We start from the raw sequence: 14,079 nt of genomic DNA, 5'->3' as shown, positions 1-14,079 counted from the left end.
GACCTGAGCTTTACAACTTAACTCGGCCCTGCAATTCTCTTGCAATAAAAAAAACCCTCAATAGGCCACTTCTTCTAGTGGGCAAATGGAATTAGCTTGATGTTAATTATAATCATTTTAAGGATCTTGAAAACCTGCCACCTTGATGAAGTAACCTACCAGTTAAGTTGTAGTTTTTGAGTAACTTTCAACATAATGCTGATTCTTAAAAATACAGTTTTTAAAGGGGCAGCGTGTAGGATTTAGCGGCATCTAGCAGTGAGGTTGCAGATTGCAACCAACTGAAATTTCTCCCGTGTGCCAAGCGTGTAGGAGAACTACGATGGCCGACGTGAAAACATGAATGTCCCTATCTAGAGCCGGTGTTTGGCCCATTCTGGGCTACTGTCTACTGTCTACCCGCTCCGTATGTAGGTATAAAGGGCTCATTCTAAGGTAAGGAAAACACGACGATTCTTATTTTCAGGTGCTTATACACTAAAGAAAACATACTTATTAATATTATATTACATTTCTGCCAATAGATCCCCCTAAATGTTACACACTGTTGCTTTAAAGGAATAGACAGACATCTTGCCTTCTTGCAGAGAATAAGAAGATTAAATAAGAAGGTTGATACAGCTCTCACGCATGTTGGTTAATTATGAAGCTACAGCAACGAGTTATCTTAGCTAGGCATGACGAGTGGGAACAGCTAGCCTGGCTCTGTCAGAAGGTAACAAAATATGCCTGCCATTACCTCAGAAGCTCATTAATTAACAAGCAACATGTATACAGAAATCAACGTTTGACTTCCTGGAGTCTCTGCTGGTTCCATGGCAACCTCACGCCGACGACAAGACCAGAGAGCCAGGCTCCTGCTGCGGGTCTTTATGTTAACCTAACTGTCTGCTGGCTGTAGCTTCACGTTTACCACACGGATGTGAGATTGGTATCGATCTTCTCATCTCACTCTGGGTAAAAAAAAAATAAGAACATTTCCCAAAATGTTGAACTATTCCTTTAAAATAATGCAAAAAGTGTCTGCATTAATCAAAGTCCACGCCCAAGGGAGATACTCTTCCCCACAGAAACACTGCTCCTGAACTGAAACGCCTCACTTGAAGTCCCGCCTTTTCTTCTGTAACGTGGTGATGTCACCAAGTAACACATTTTGTCCCTCAAACAACGCTAGTTAGAGCAGAGTCCGAAGAGTTTGGTTCAGTTGACCAATCACAACAGAGTGGGCTCAAGCACAGCGTGAAAAGAGGTGCTGCAGCACAGCTGGTATGAGAAAAGTTTTTTTTAACCTTAACGCATGTAAACATGTTCTAGAAGAAACCCAAAATACAAGTATGCAACTGAAAATAAGCACAATAGGTCCTCTTTAAAGATCGCCTCCACACATGTTTAAAGACATAAAAATAATGCTTGGAATAATGAGGAATTTCCTCTGCTTATAAACCCTACACATGTGGCTAAACCCATGTAGAAATGTATCTCTATGTTCTCTATAATTAGTACCAAATCAGTAGGAGTAGTTCTTTCCCAAAAAACCTCCAAGGAAATGATTAAATTATAAAGAAACCCCCCTTCTCTGACCACACACATTTTAAGAGTAAGAAGTAAGTGCTTTTAAAGCTTACATCTGTCATAAACTAAACTTAAAAACACTGTAAAACTTGAGAAAAGTGGCTGCCAGGTTGAAATGGTCCAATAATCCAAACCCAAATGCAGCCCAATATTTGTTGTGTTATTGATTTTCCCCTGCTGTTTATTTTTTATGAGCTTTCCAATTTCCCTGCAAGTTGACAAGAAGAAACATGAATTTGGCTGTGTGTATAATCACTGCAGTATCTATTTGTTTCCCCATATAGCCTAAAGTAATACGATTTATTACAGCTCAATCATTTTATCTGCGTCTGTAAACATTTTAAAACATCAGTCTGCCACTCGTCATACCAGATGCAGCCTAATAAGTCCAGGTAGACGAGCCAGACACTCGCATAGACATTGATTCGCTCGGTCTAATAAACAGCGAGGCTAAATGTTTGTGCAAAAGTTATCACTGCTTGGTATGCTGAAAGCTGGAAAATACAAGCATCCAATATGAGAAGTGAATTTTTAATATAACCAGGGAAATGTTGTGGAAGTAATAAAAATGTTGACCAAGGAATGGGCTGTGGACAAGCCAGTAACAGCTCCCGCAACAAAACTTTGAGCTGATACTCACAAACATATTTAATTTTTCATAGGTTTGATCCATCAATAGAGAGGGCTGTTTGATTTCGTTCCTTTAAGTTGAACCCATTCAGCTCAAAGCTTCAAAAACCAAGCATTTATTTCTTTTTAACACTCACTTTTCTACAAACAAAGGCTCATCCCCACATCACCAATGGCATGTAATCTTGCCATCCAAAAGCTTTTTTCCGAAGATATTTTAGCCACTTCATGAATTGTTATTGCTCTTTTGTCCTTAGAGTCAGAAAAGAAACAAAGAAACTGCCTCAGTGGCAAAAACAAAAAATGTTCGTATTCGACAATGAATGGATTTCAATTTAAAGAGTCATAAGCCTTTCAGTTTGTCTGAGGGGGAGATTAAATGAAACTTCCATTGCTACTTTGACACTGCTCAATATTTTGCTTTGAGTTTGATTCAGAAGTCGATATATTTCTGCTCTGTTAGCCCACCTGTTTACTAATGTAAGAACAGTCCTTATAATGTATGAGCTGCTGTCAAAGAACGCCAATTAGGAAAAGCTGAAGTTCAGAAGGAGGCTAAGTTTGCCATTCATCTTCATGATTGTTCTCAGTCTGGGTGCACGGAGCGAAGTCCCTTGAAAGTCTGCTATATTTCTAGGTATCTGCCTTCAGAGAGTGCTGGGGGGAAAAAAAAGGCCTAATATAATCATATCGAGCCATGACAGTACTTCAAACCGAGCAGAACAGACGAGACTAAAACGGCATCAATAATATTCCAGCGCGACGAGGACAGGAAAGCTTCTTAGACTTTTTACATAAATATCCAAACAATTTCATCAGGAGTCTCGTTCGGATGGCTCGGTCATGCCAGGTAAAAGCTTTGACATTGCCACCGGCGCATCATAATATAAACTGAGCCCGATGTGCTTCTGCCTGTGTGGCCGTGACACCGTCGTCTCTGTCTTTTCGATTGTGGATGGACCTGCCACTCAGCGCGCCCCGCCACCTGTCAATCACACGTTTCAGCGACACATTAATGACCCTCATTATGTGGCATGGCCATATGGCATAGTGCTCTTTGTGTGTGTGTGTGCGTGTTTGAGCACGTATGCCCGCGCCACAGCGTCTGCTCCGCCGTCCTGAAAGCAGATTGCGCTGGAGACGAGGCCAAGCTCTTGGTCACCTCCCTTAGAATCTCATTGCCGTGGTTACGCTGACAGAGGAAATATGGCTGCGGAGCTGGGGGGCAACCGTAATGGACTCTTTGCATCTGCTTCAGAACGTCATCCCAGATGTCCCCTTCTGTCCGGCAAGAGCGCGAGAATGAGCAACGGGCAGAGCGGGATAATCGCCGCGCGAGGCCACCGAGGGGTGACTGGAACCTCCTGAATGGTACTGAGGGCGCAAGTCATATTGAACTTTTCACCGTTTAAATATTAAATTGTCCATCTTTGTGACAATCATTTCTGTCTGAAAAGGGGTTTAGGCGGGTTCTTCAATCAGAAGGCGAGTCGAGTACAATGGCACATGATTTAACCTCCACCATCACCGTCGCCTAGAAGATTAAAACTGATATTGATTTGAAGATTGGTCAACAACACGGAGCCCCCTGTATCTTACGGGAATACATGCGATTACGAGCTTTAACTGCTTTGCGATGGCGACTCGTCTTCTTCCTGTAAAAAGTTTCAGTTTCTTTCAACTCAGACAAAAGTTTTCCTGGAAAATAATTCACACGTTTTCCTTTTGTAAAGAGAACTGCCAGACATCCCGACAATGACCAATATCAAAAGGTAGTTTCCAGCAGGGAGTTAGCTGAGAAGATCAATGCGTCTGTGCAGCGTCTCCGCTGGTTGCCTGGTAACCTGCAGCGATAACAAGACTCTGGGAAGTAACTGAGCCCGGCAGTCTTTATGCTAAGCTAGGCTAATTGCCTCCAGCTCCGTACTTAACAGAGCGTTGACACAGCCCACATAGCAAAAGCAGCACGTTAGCGCAGCACAGCAGGCGTTCAGGCACAGCACGGCGTGTAGGTCACCCGCGGTTTGGCAGCACTCAACACACAATCCCTGTAGTTAGGAAAATGCTGTAAAAATATGCTCGGGATCGCGTTTATGCGTGTATTGCGAGAGTAAAATCCAAGCCTTTAGGCAGCTTGGGTTGACAGGTGGATTGATTGAAAAAGAAGAGTATCTGAACATGCCTCCCATGTAGACGCACCGTAAATCATGAAACAAACTCTCTCGGCGAAAAAGTGTGCTTCTCAAAATGTAAAACTATTCCTTTAGTTCCATAAGAAGTCATGTAGCAACTGTTGTCATTCGTTGTCTTAATTATTTACTTTAGTGCAGTGGCACGTCAAGGACCCTAAACTGACGAACCCCCATTTGAGAAGATCTTGTCCCAGGGTTCCCCATCTGATAGGATTTCTTTCTTTTAAATGTTTTGTTACAGAAAGTGTATGAAACTCATTACCAAAAATAGTCATACATTCGGTCATTGTGTTACTTGTGGATGAAATTATAGTGAAAATAAATGATCCCCCTTTTTGCTGGGGACCCCATGGAACCCCGGACCCCACTTTCAAAACCACTGCTTTAGTGGACACATTTTCAACTCAGCCATTTATACTTTCCATAATGTCTAAATATGTATGATTTACCTTAAATGTTGAACCACATTTCTCTTCTCTTTACTGTGAACTTTTGCACATCCCCTGATCAATATTTTTGCACATACAAAACGGTAGAGCTCTCTCATTCTAAAAGTTATATTCTACATATTTCTTACAGTATTTTTTACAGTATCTTTTTAAATATTTGTATTATAATTTTTCTATTCTATTTTTTATTATCTTGACTTTTGCAGGACTTTGCCTATATTTCTATTTCATCTTAATATGTGAATTGCATGCACCAAACACCAAAGCAAATTCCTTGTAAGTGAATAACCTACATGGCAATAAACCTTATTCTGATTGTGACCACGAACGAAATCAGTCTTTTTTTATTTTTTCTTCTTCTGAGAGAAACCTAGTGGTTCCTGTTTGTGATACTAGCTCTAGGCTGTTGGAAATGTACAGGAAATTTCCTGGAAAATTATTTCCCTGTAATGTTTTTTTTGCTTTTAGGTGGATTTTTCTTCTACAATCATAATAAACAAAATAGAAACATCTCGGTCTAGTGAAGCAGGATCCGGGCCCATTGCTGTCTGACGTAATGGCTCCACTGGTCAGACTGACTTCTTGCTCTCAAGAGGCTTTTGCTTTGCCAGTCCTATCTTTCATCTATATGAATCATATAATGAGCCTCATTTGTCTCCTCTTATCCATCTAATGCTGCTTTCACATTGTGGACGGTATGAGGGAAGCAAATATACATACATTTCTACTCATTTTTCACTGAAATATTAAAAAGCAAAATCTTGTTTTTCTTTTTTGTGAAAAAAAAACTCCAAATCAAATCCAATTCTCTGATTAGGTTTCCTAGTCATTCACCAGACTCATATTTAATTATCTGCAAAACACACCCTGATAAGACATTTTGAAATTAAAATAAATATTCAAAATTAACATTTGCACTATTTATTCAGTGGCGTCGGACATGGATTGGTTCAACCGTCAAACGAGAAGTTCAGGTTGCCGTTGACTCGCGCCTCACATGATGCCACCGGTTTATTTTTAGACCACAGTGTCAACGGTACATATTCCTCTTCAGTGACCCCTATCCTCTGAGACGACTGCAAGCAGAAGAGCGTCGCCTCCTCCTCCTCTCTGCTGTCAATGTATTCCAGTGATGTGGGACGCCAAGTGGGCTGGAGCGCGGTAATCAAAGCGGCTGGAAACGCAAACAAACCAGCTGCGAGGCTGAGACCAAACACATGCAGGTGATGCGGAGCTCTCTACCCTAGGAGCCGAGAGCCATTGTGCTCGCTTTCAGCCGATCCATTTGATAAGTAAAGTGGTTTGATTAACTGTCTAACAGCGAGGTTAAGATAAGAACACGCTCGGGTTGTAACACTCGGTGAATGACTCCAAAAATGTGGTTTCGGTTGATAACGGATGACCCGACTCTGAGAGGCAATCAATTACTGGTGATAATTGAAAAGCAATTTGTTGCTAATTACATTTTTACCTCATTTCTTCTATTTTTGTGCCCCTACATTAGCAGAGGAAAGTATTTTTGTTGCAAATAACCAACTCGCTGCCCCTCAACACATTGAAATAGTTCCTGAGGTGTGAGATTTTTCTTTTATCTACAAGGTTTTATTTCATTCAACAAAGCATATAAGATGATACCATCACAATCAGGTTGGAGAGTGAGTATATACTGATTTTTCTTTTCTTTTACCTACAGGCATATACGGAAATGTAACTTCGATAAATAAATCAGTCGCTCAAGCACAAGGTGTCAACAACGAAAAAACATTCAGCTCGTCACTCCGACTGATGCTGGGATTTGGGCCACGAAAAGCTACAGTCTCTTGTTTCCTTACGGGCTTCAGATGCAGTAAGACAACTCGAGGGAAGATGTGCTGAATCCAAAAGTCCACACTCGCCCAGATTTGCTGACTTGCGGGCTTTGCAGACGGGGTTAGGGCAGGCCTTTGCCAAAATGCATTTAGTCTGCGAGGGCTCTCATGCGAATATTTGGTGTTGGCTCTGTGTGGACTTTCCACAGAGTCTGCTAGCCTGTAGACTGTACTGGTGAGATTCCTTCACAGTTCGCCGCTCTGCTGATATGATCATAAAAGACATCAGGTAACGGAGGCTTGTTCTTGTCTTTGGGATAAGGTCTGGAACGAGGTCTTCAATTCCCGTTGACAATAGCTGGGGGCTAATAACGTCCGTCTAGTGTTGGTCTGTCGAGTTCACAATCAAAATGTGTGGAAAGTTGCTATTAATTCTTTCATCAATGTTGCCTTTGACAGCTTTGTTTAACTAGTCTATTAAATGTGTAGACTTTAAAGGGGACCTATTATGCTCTTGTGCTTTTTTCCCCTTTCCTTTAGTGTGGTATATAGTTTATTGTGCATGTAAAAGGTCTGCAAAGTTACAAAGCCCAAAGTCTACGCCAGAGGGAGTTACTCTCCCCCACAGAATCACTGCTCCTGAACTGCCTGAAACGCCTCGCTTGAAGTTTTTGAAGCCTTTTCTTGTATAACGTGGTGATGTCACCAAGTAACACATTTGCATAACAGCTAGTTTTGCACGCCCTTAACGAAAGATAGTTAGAGCGGAGTCCAAAGAGTTTAGTTTGGCTGACCAATCAGAGCAGACTGGGCTTTTCGGGGGGGCTGTGAAAACACAATTTCATACAGAGGGTGAAAAGAGGTGCTGCCGGTACGAGAAAAGTAAAGTGTTTTCTGAACAATAAAGTGAACATGTTCTAGTAGAAACCCAAAATACAAGTATGCACTTGAAAATAAGCATAATATGTCCTCTTTAACAATATCTTGGAATGCGAGCACCACAAAGAGATAATCCTTTAACTCTTCTATAAACTCTTAACCTTCATCAAGGCAGCGTTTGTCCCGTTCAGTCTTTCCGAGCAGCCTCGCCTCCCTGCAAACTATTCACGGCGAGCACTTCAGTCAATGTCAGACTCCCTAAAATCTTAGTCTGTGCATCCAGAGTCTGGACTTTTGAATTCAGCAATAGAACAACCGCGGCACAGGAAGCCCACAGAGCGTAGAGCAGCAAGCCGAAATGTGCTCTTTGACTAAAGCTGTTAAGCCCCTGCTGATCGATTGGCCTGGCCTTTTACTGGCACTGTACACACACACACATGCACGCACACACAGTAGGACATTGTTCTCTCTCGCCCATACATGCATGAACAGACCCAGATGCAAGCACACACACATGTCAAAATGTTAATACATCCGTACCTGCTTTGCTCATGGACCCAACCCAATGACGCTTGTTGCTATGGATACCATTCAACACTGTCACCACCTTATTTAATCACATATTCAAGTAAAGTCGTCTCAGTAGGATCTGTTGAAGAACGCTGTGTAGCGGTAACAAGGGCAAGGCAGTTACCATGACACTAATGTACGTAGCCAAATGTCACAATTTATTCCTATGCTCTGTAAAGTCGCTACATAGGGTAGATATAAATGGTCGTCACGGAGCTGGCTGCCATGTTTCTACAGTAGCCCAGAACGTACAAACCAAACACTGGCTCTAGATAGGGCCATTCGCATTTCCACGGTTTCGCGTCGGCCACCGTAGTTCTGCTACATGCGTGGAACACAGGAGAAGTTTCAGTTGGTTGCAATCTGCAACCACACCGCTAGATGTCGCCATTACACACTGCACCTTTAAACAAAAAAGCCAGAAAAACTATGTATCCATTCGAGGTGACAACTAAAGTAGCATTGAGGTTTTGACACAACAAAATAATGTAATATTTTCTTTATAACAAGCTACACTCAAATGTCTTGCTGGTTTCTGCCTTTCATAAGAGAATAAGGCTTATTTGAGGGAGTTTTGTCCAGCTGCTGCAGCATTTTGAAGGTCAGTCATTTTGTGTGTCCTTAAATTTTTTTTTCTTTCCCTGATGCAGCAAAGTATAGTGATGGTAAACATATGTATCTCTTTCTTTTTTAGCCGACTGCGCTTATCTGTGAGGGTGCAGGGTGCTGATACTGTTAGTTTCCAAGCTGTGGCACCCCATTCAGATACGGCTTTAAAACAGGGGCCCTCTGTCTCGCTCACTTTGTATTCCGACGACGGTAAGGTCAAACCTCATTTGATTTAAAGAGAGGGGAAAATATATATAGGAGAAAAAAAAAATCCCCCCCTGGTGTTCTATGAGGAGACTCGCGACCAAAGGGAGACCAAGGTGGCTCTTCAAGTGCGGCCCTGAATCGCTCCATCAAAATAAAGGCCTGGGTGAATCATCCCGAGCTCAATGACGCTTTGCTGATCAGTATGCACCTGCAGGCAGATGTGTGCGGTGCATTAATAGGTTCTTTCCTGGCTTTCTTTTTAACCCTGCACTGCATTACAATTCAACTGAGAATTTAACTTTCTCCCCTTGTATGGGGCTGCGTTTTTGAATTTCGGCTTGACTAGTGTCACCTCACCAACTATAATTCTATTCAAATATACACTGATCACAACCCCAAGCAGACGATTTGTCTGTCAGCTTATTTACCCTAGAAGTTTAGTAGAAGATGCTTCCTCAGTCAGCTGCAGTTTGATAGCAGTGTACAGATACAAGCATCTGCTCATGCTCCCAGAACAAGCCTGGGCGTAGCTGCTGGGTCATACAACCCTGTCAAAGTGAATAATGAGGTGGTCTCCGAGGCTGAGTCTGTGCCAGACCAGGTAGGTGACGTGCTGGGGGCAAAGCATGCTGGGAGCCGCGTGGTTCTGCCGACAGGCTCAGCGGCGCTTTGTCATCTGCCGAGTTGGCTTATGTGTGCACTCTGAAGGGTTTGGGCTGTCATCGAATCGGGGGAAGCCGAAACCCTTCATGATGTCAGATAAACACTGGGAGTGGAGTAGCATGCCCGGCTACGAAAACAGATTGGAAAGCGCTGGGAGGCGTTCAGGAGAGAGAGAGAGAGAGAGAAGAGAAACAGCCGGGCATGAGAGTGTCTGGGCCATGAACTCTCCTTCAGTTTTCTTTCCCCCTCTCTTTTACTCCCCGTCCCCTCCTCCAGCAGCAAACCTTGTTGGCGAACCGAGCCTCTTCGCCAACCCATTAGACAGTGAGGTTTTGAAGTGGCAAGAGAGCGGTGCGAGCCATCTCGTTATTTTGCCTCTATTGTCAAAGAGATCACTGGTGCCCGGTCAAGCGAGTGCATCACTTTCCAGACAAGATTACATACAAAGTCACCACCACTACTGAGACTTCAAGACTTCACCCCTTAGTGGACAAGACAAAACGATAAAACAAACCCAACTGGATGATAGAGGAGGATTCTGGGAGGAAAAAAGAGGGATACGGCTGTCAGAGGACTCTTCAAAGCACATGTTTGCAAATCCACCAACCTGACTGATTGGAACTATATAAGTGTTTTTTTATTATTATTTCTATATACATTTAATGAAATTATTTTGTATGTTCAGGCTTGGAAGTCAGTACACAAAGGTCCAACATGCATTTCTAATGTTACAGGGACTACAATCAGATTTGTTTGGAGTCGCCCAACAGCCAAACCCTCCAACCTTTCTGGACGACAAGCTACACAAACTCTGTCCAGCAGATAAATGAATTATGTGAGCTTTGTTGCTTAGCCCTGGTTCACTTGTGGCGTTGTGATGGGTTTCTCAATCTGGCTATGAGTGCCTTCACATTTAAGGGGCGATGTTTGCAGCATATGACCAATCACAGACATAAACAAGTCTACTGTCAGCAGAGCGGCATATTTTACAAAGGAAGAGCAAACTATAATATTAGACAAATGGGAAAAAGTTAAACATATAATCTCGACTATAAGTAACACAGTTGCAGCTGGCAAATGCAGGAGGGACAGCTGGCATAAAGAAAACAAATTGGACAGTTTATTCAGTCCTAAATTATAAAACTGCAACCACGCTTATCAACTGAGACTAAGCTGAGAATGTCATGTAACATCCTTTTATAAATGACAGAAAAAAGCCTTCACCAACAGCATACATAACATACATTGAAAATATGCGAAGGCCACAAGTTTGCCTTGTAAAAGTGAAATGGCCTTAAACATTCTTACGTATGTACTGTATGGCACATTTAATGTTGGACAACTGCTAGTTTTTTGTTATGAACACTTGAGTGAAAGGAAATGGAGTGAACAGCTGCAGTAGGGAACCACATTACTGAATCATATTTACTGGGCAGTAGTTGTTTCAAACATGTTTTTGATAAAAGGAAAACAACTATTAACTAAGTTTAATTAATTATCAATTTACCATTTATAAATGTTAGTTATTATAAAGTGTTATCCAAGAAAAGTAAAGTACTTGGCTTGATTCAACTGCTGATCAGGTTTGTCCTCAAGGTGTCTGTGGATGATTCATTTTCCATTCCTGTAATTGTGGAGGGGTAATAATCAAATCCCCCTCCCTCAAAAAAAGACAATTGCAATTTGCATAAGCTAAGCAAGTCCAAAAGGAGAGATGATGTAATGACTTGAGAAGGGAATAATTCACCACTGATTGCAAAGGTGACTTAAAGAAAACTAAATTATTAATATGGCCATAATCAGTCAGAGCACCAGACAGTACATGCCTGACGGTGGCGTGACAGCGGACCCCTCCTTCAAAAGACAAGCAGCGCTTTGGAGGCGGCGGCCGGACAGGAAAAATAATCGCTGGAGGGTGCTGAGAAATGTCTCTGACTTCGCAGCGGTCTTGCAGCATTCAACGCTGCAGGAGATCCTAAATGAACACCAATCAAAAGGGAGTAGAGGCCCACATGGCGAGCTCGAAGCCCTCATCATTCCTCAGCGTGAAGCCCCGGAGAGGTGGGTGGCTGCTGAGGAAAAGATGTCTGGTGTAACTTTAAATAACCCGGGACTAAACGTGCGACAATAGTCGGTCACCATGGCTATTTCTGACGCATGTCTTGCCTTGTTAAAGATCAGACATTTCAATTAAACTGAACCCTGTCACAGAATGTGTCATCGCCACCCCCCTAATACCTCAACACCGGAGTCAGGCAGCCACATATAGTCAGAGACTGTGCTGAACTTGTCCAAAATAGTCCAAAGCAGCGTTGGAGGGGAAGCATGGGGATTAAACAAATAACCCCAACTTAATAAAAACAGAAATATCAGTAACAAACACTATAATGGCTGACATAAAAGAGAGGCTGTGAAAACATATTTTTTGGAAGCCGTTATGTCTTAAACTGGGAGAAAAAGGACAGGAAGCAGAAAGAGGAGATGGTATTTTCATCCTCTAAATCAAAACCAGGAGGCCACGATGGAGAGTTTCACACGACATGTACGCATAAAAATGTCAACAAAGGCAATTAAATGGAGGAGGAGAAGCCTTTTTTTAAAACAAAAAGGCAAACATGATATTTTACAGCACACCAAACACTGGGGTCGGCTCCGTGTGAAATGCAGGGTACCAAAAGTCCAAAGTCAAGACAGCATTTATCTTTCCCTTTTCTTTTGTCTGCAAGAAGCTGCTGACATCCATTCCAAAGGAAATATATACATTCTATACTGCCTGCACTCAGACTTGACTTGTTCATTCATATTGAAATAAGGAAATGCTATATATGCTCTGCAGGTGTTTCTGAAATGTTTTCACTTTTCTCTACCTCTACCGCTTTCCGTTCTTCTCAAATACTTGTCTTGTTTATGGTGAATAGAAAATGAATGATGGTAGAGTGATAGAGTGTTTCACCTAGACTGACTGCAGGGAGGAAAACATGACATCTTTATCTGTCTGCAAATGTAAAGTTTGGAGAAACAACTTAGAAAATAGATGAGTATACCACTGCAACGAAAAGTTATTCCTCATTTTTCATGCGATTTCTTACGAATGTCCGGCAACACGTGATGCAAGTTTCAATTTCCGCTCCAGTCTTTTCAAAATAAACTTGCGTTTTCATAAGAAACAACTTGGTTAAGGTTAAGGCAAGAAAGCTACTTAGTTAGGTTTAGGAAAAGATCGACTTGGTTAGGTTTAGGCAACAAAAATTACTTAGTTGGGTTAGGGTTAGATCATGATTTGGGTGAAAAATAACTACGGAAATGGCGTAACTTAAGTACAGAATTCTCGTGACAAAATAAAAAATGTTGACTTCTAGTTTAACACGAGATATGGGCGGGCGAAAGTCCAGTGTTTTTTGACCCATCCATCCATCCCGACCTCCTCCCTACGCGACGTTTTTCTCTTTATACTTCCTGGTTTGCAATTACGTGGATTACATACAAATTTATTTCATTGGATATATACAAATTACAGTGCATTACTTTTCATAAGTATAGCTACAAACAGTGTATGAGACCAGCCTGATCACTGTGGTGTTAAACTCAATGGGCCTGTGCATCCTTACTGAAATACCTCAGATTTGTATATCTGCATATGCATTTCCTTTGTCTTTGGGTGTACTATCTGCCAAATGTATGTTACAAAAAAAAGTGTATTTCCTGTGTCTTTGGGTGTGCTATCTGCCAAATGTATGTAACAAAAAAAAAGTGTATTTATAAAACATTTAATGCTTTTCTCTTCCTATAAAATGTGATCACATCTAAGGGTGTTCCAGCCAACCCCCCACAGGCCTGCAGCTGTCTCTTTTAAGCTTCAAAAAGCAGCAGACAACATGTACTTCTAACTGAAATAATCTAAATTTCATCCAAGCATCCCGTTTCATGTCGAAAAGCATCAAATCACATAACAAAATCACAACGTTAACCAACACCATCATTTACTAAGTACATTGTTTGAATAGGCCTACCTCCCTTCTGCAGTATAAAGTCTAGACTCACTTTTATGGAAATGAAGAAGTAAATAAATAATTTGATACATAAATAAGAAAACATCAAACAAAGAAATACTTAAAAGTACGTTCAAAGTTAAAAAATAAATAAATAAAGCAACTCCATAATTAGGTTTCAAAATAGTTCTCCGATCCCAACAAAGGCTTTAAAGGGGCGATTTTTCAAACACTCAGATTTGGGGCACTTGTGGTGCAGTAGCAATCCCCAAATGTCAACTTCTTTCTTTTAAGTAAGGAACAGCTTTAGACAGCACATTGTTAAAGCTACAGGCCACGTGAATATCATATGTGTTTTATGTTTTAATTCAGTAAAAATAGTATTGTAGCCTGCAAAGATTTTGCATCTTGGATTGAGTCTCCTACTTTAGAAGTGTGAGTCAAACCTGTTTTTCAGTTTCTCGACATTAGTGAGCTGTAACCTGTTAAACAACAACATCAGCAAGGTTAA

This window comes from Sebastes fasciatus, chromosome 22 (assembly GCF_043250625.1).
Source record: "Sebastes fasciatus isolate fSebFas1 chromosome 22, fSebFas1.pri, whole genome shotgun sequence".
NCBI classification, from domain to species: domain Eukaryota; kingdom Metazoa; phylum Chordata; class Actinopteri; order Perciformes; family Sebastidae; genus Sebastes; species Sebastes fasciatus.
This window is presented reverse-complemented; position numbering follows the sequence as displayed.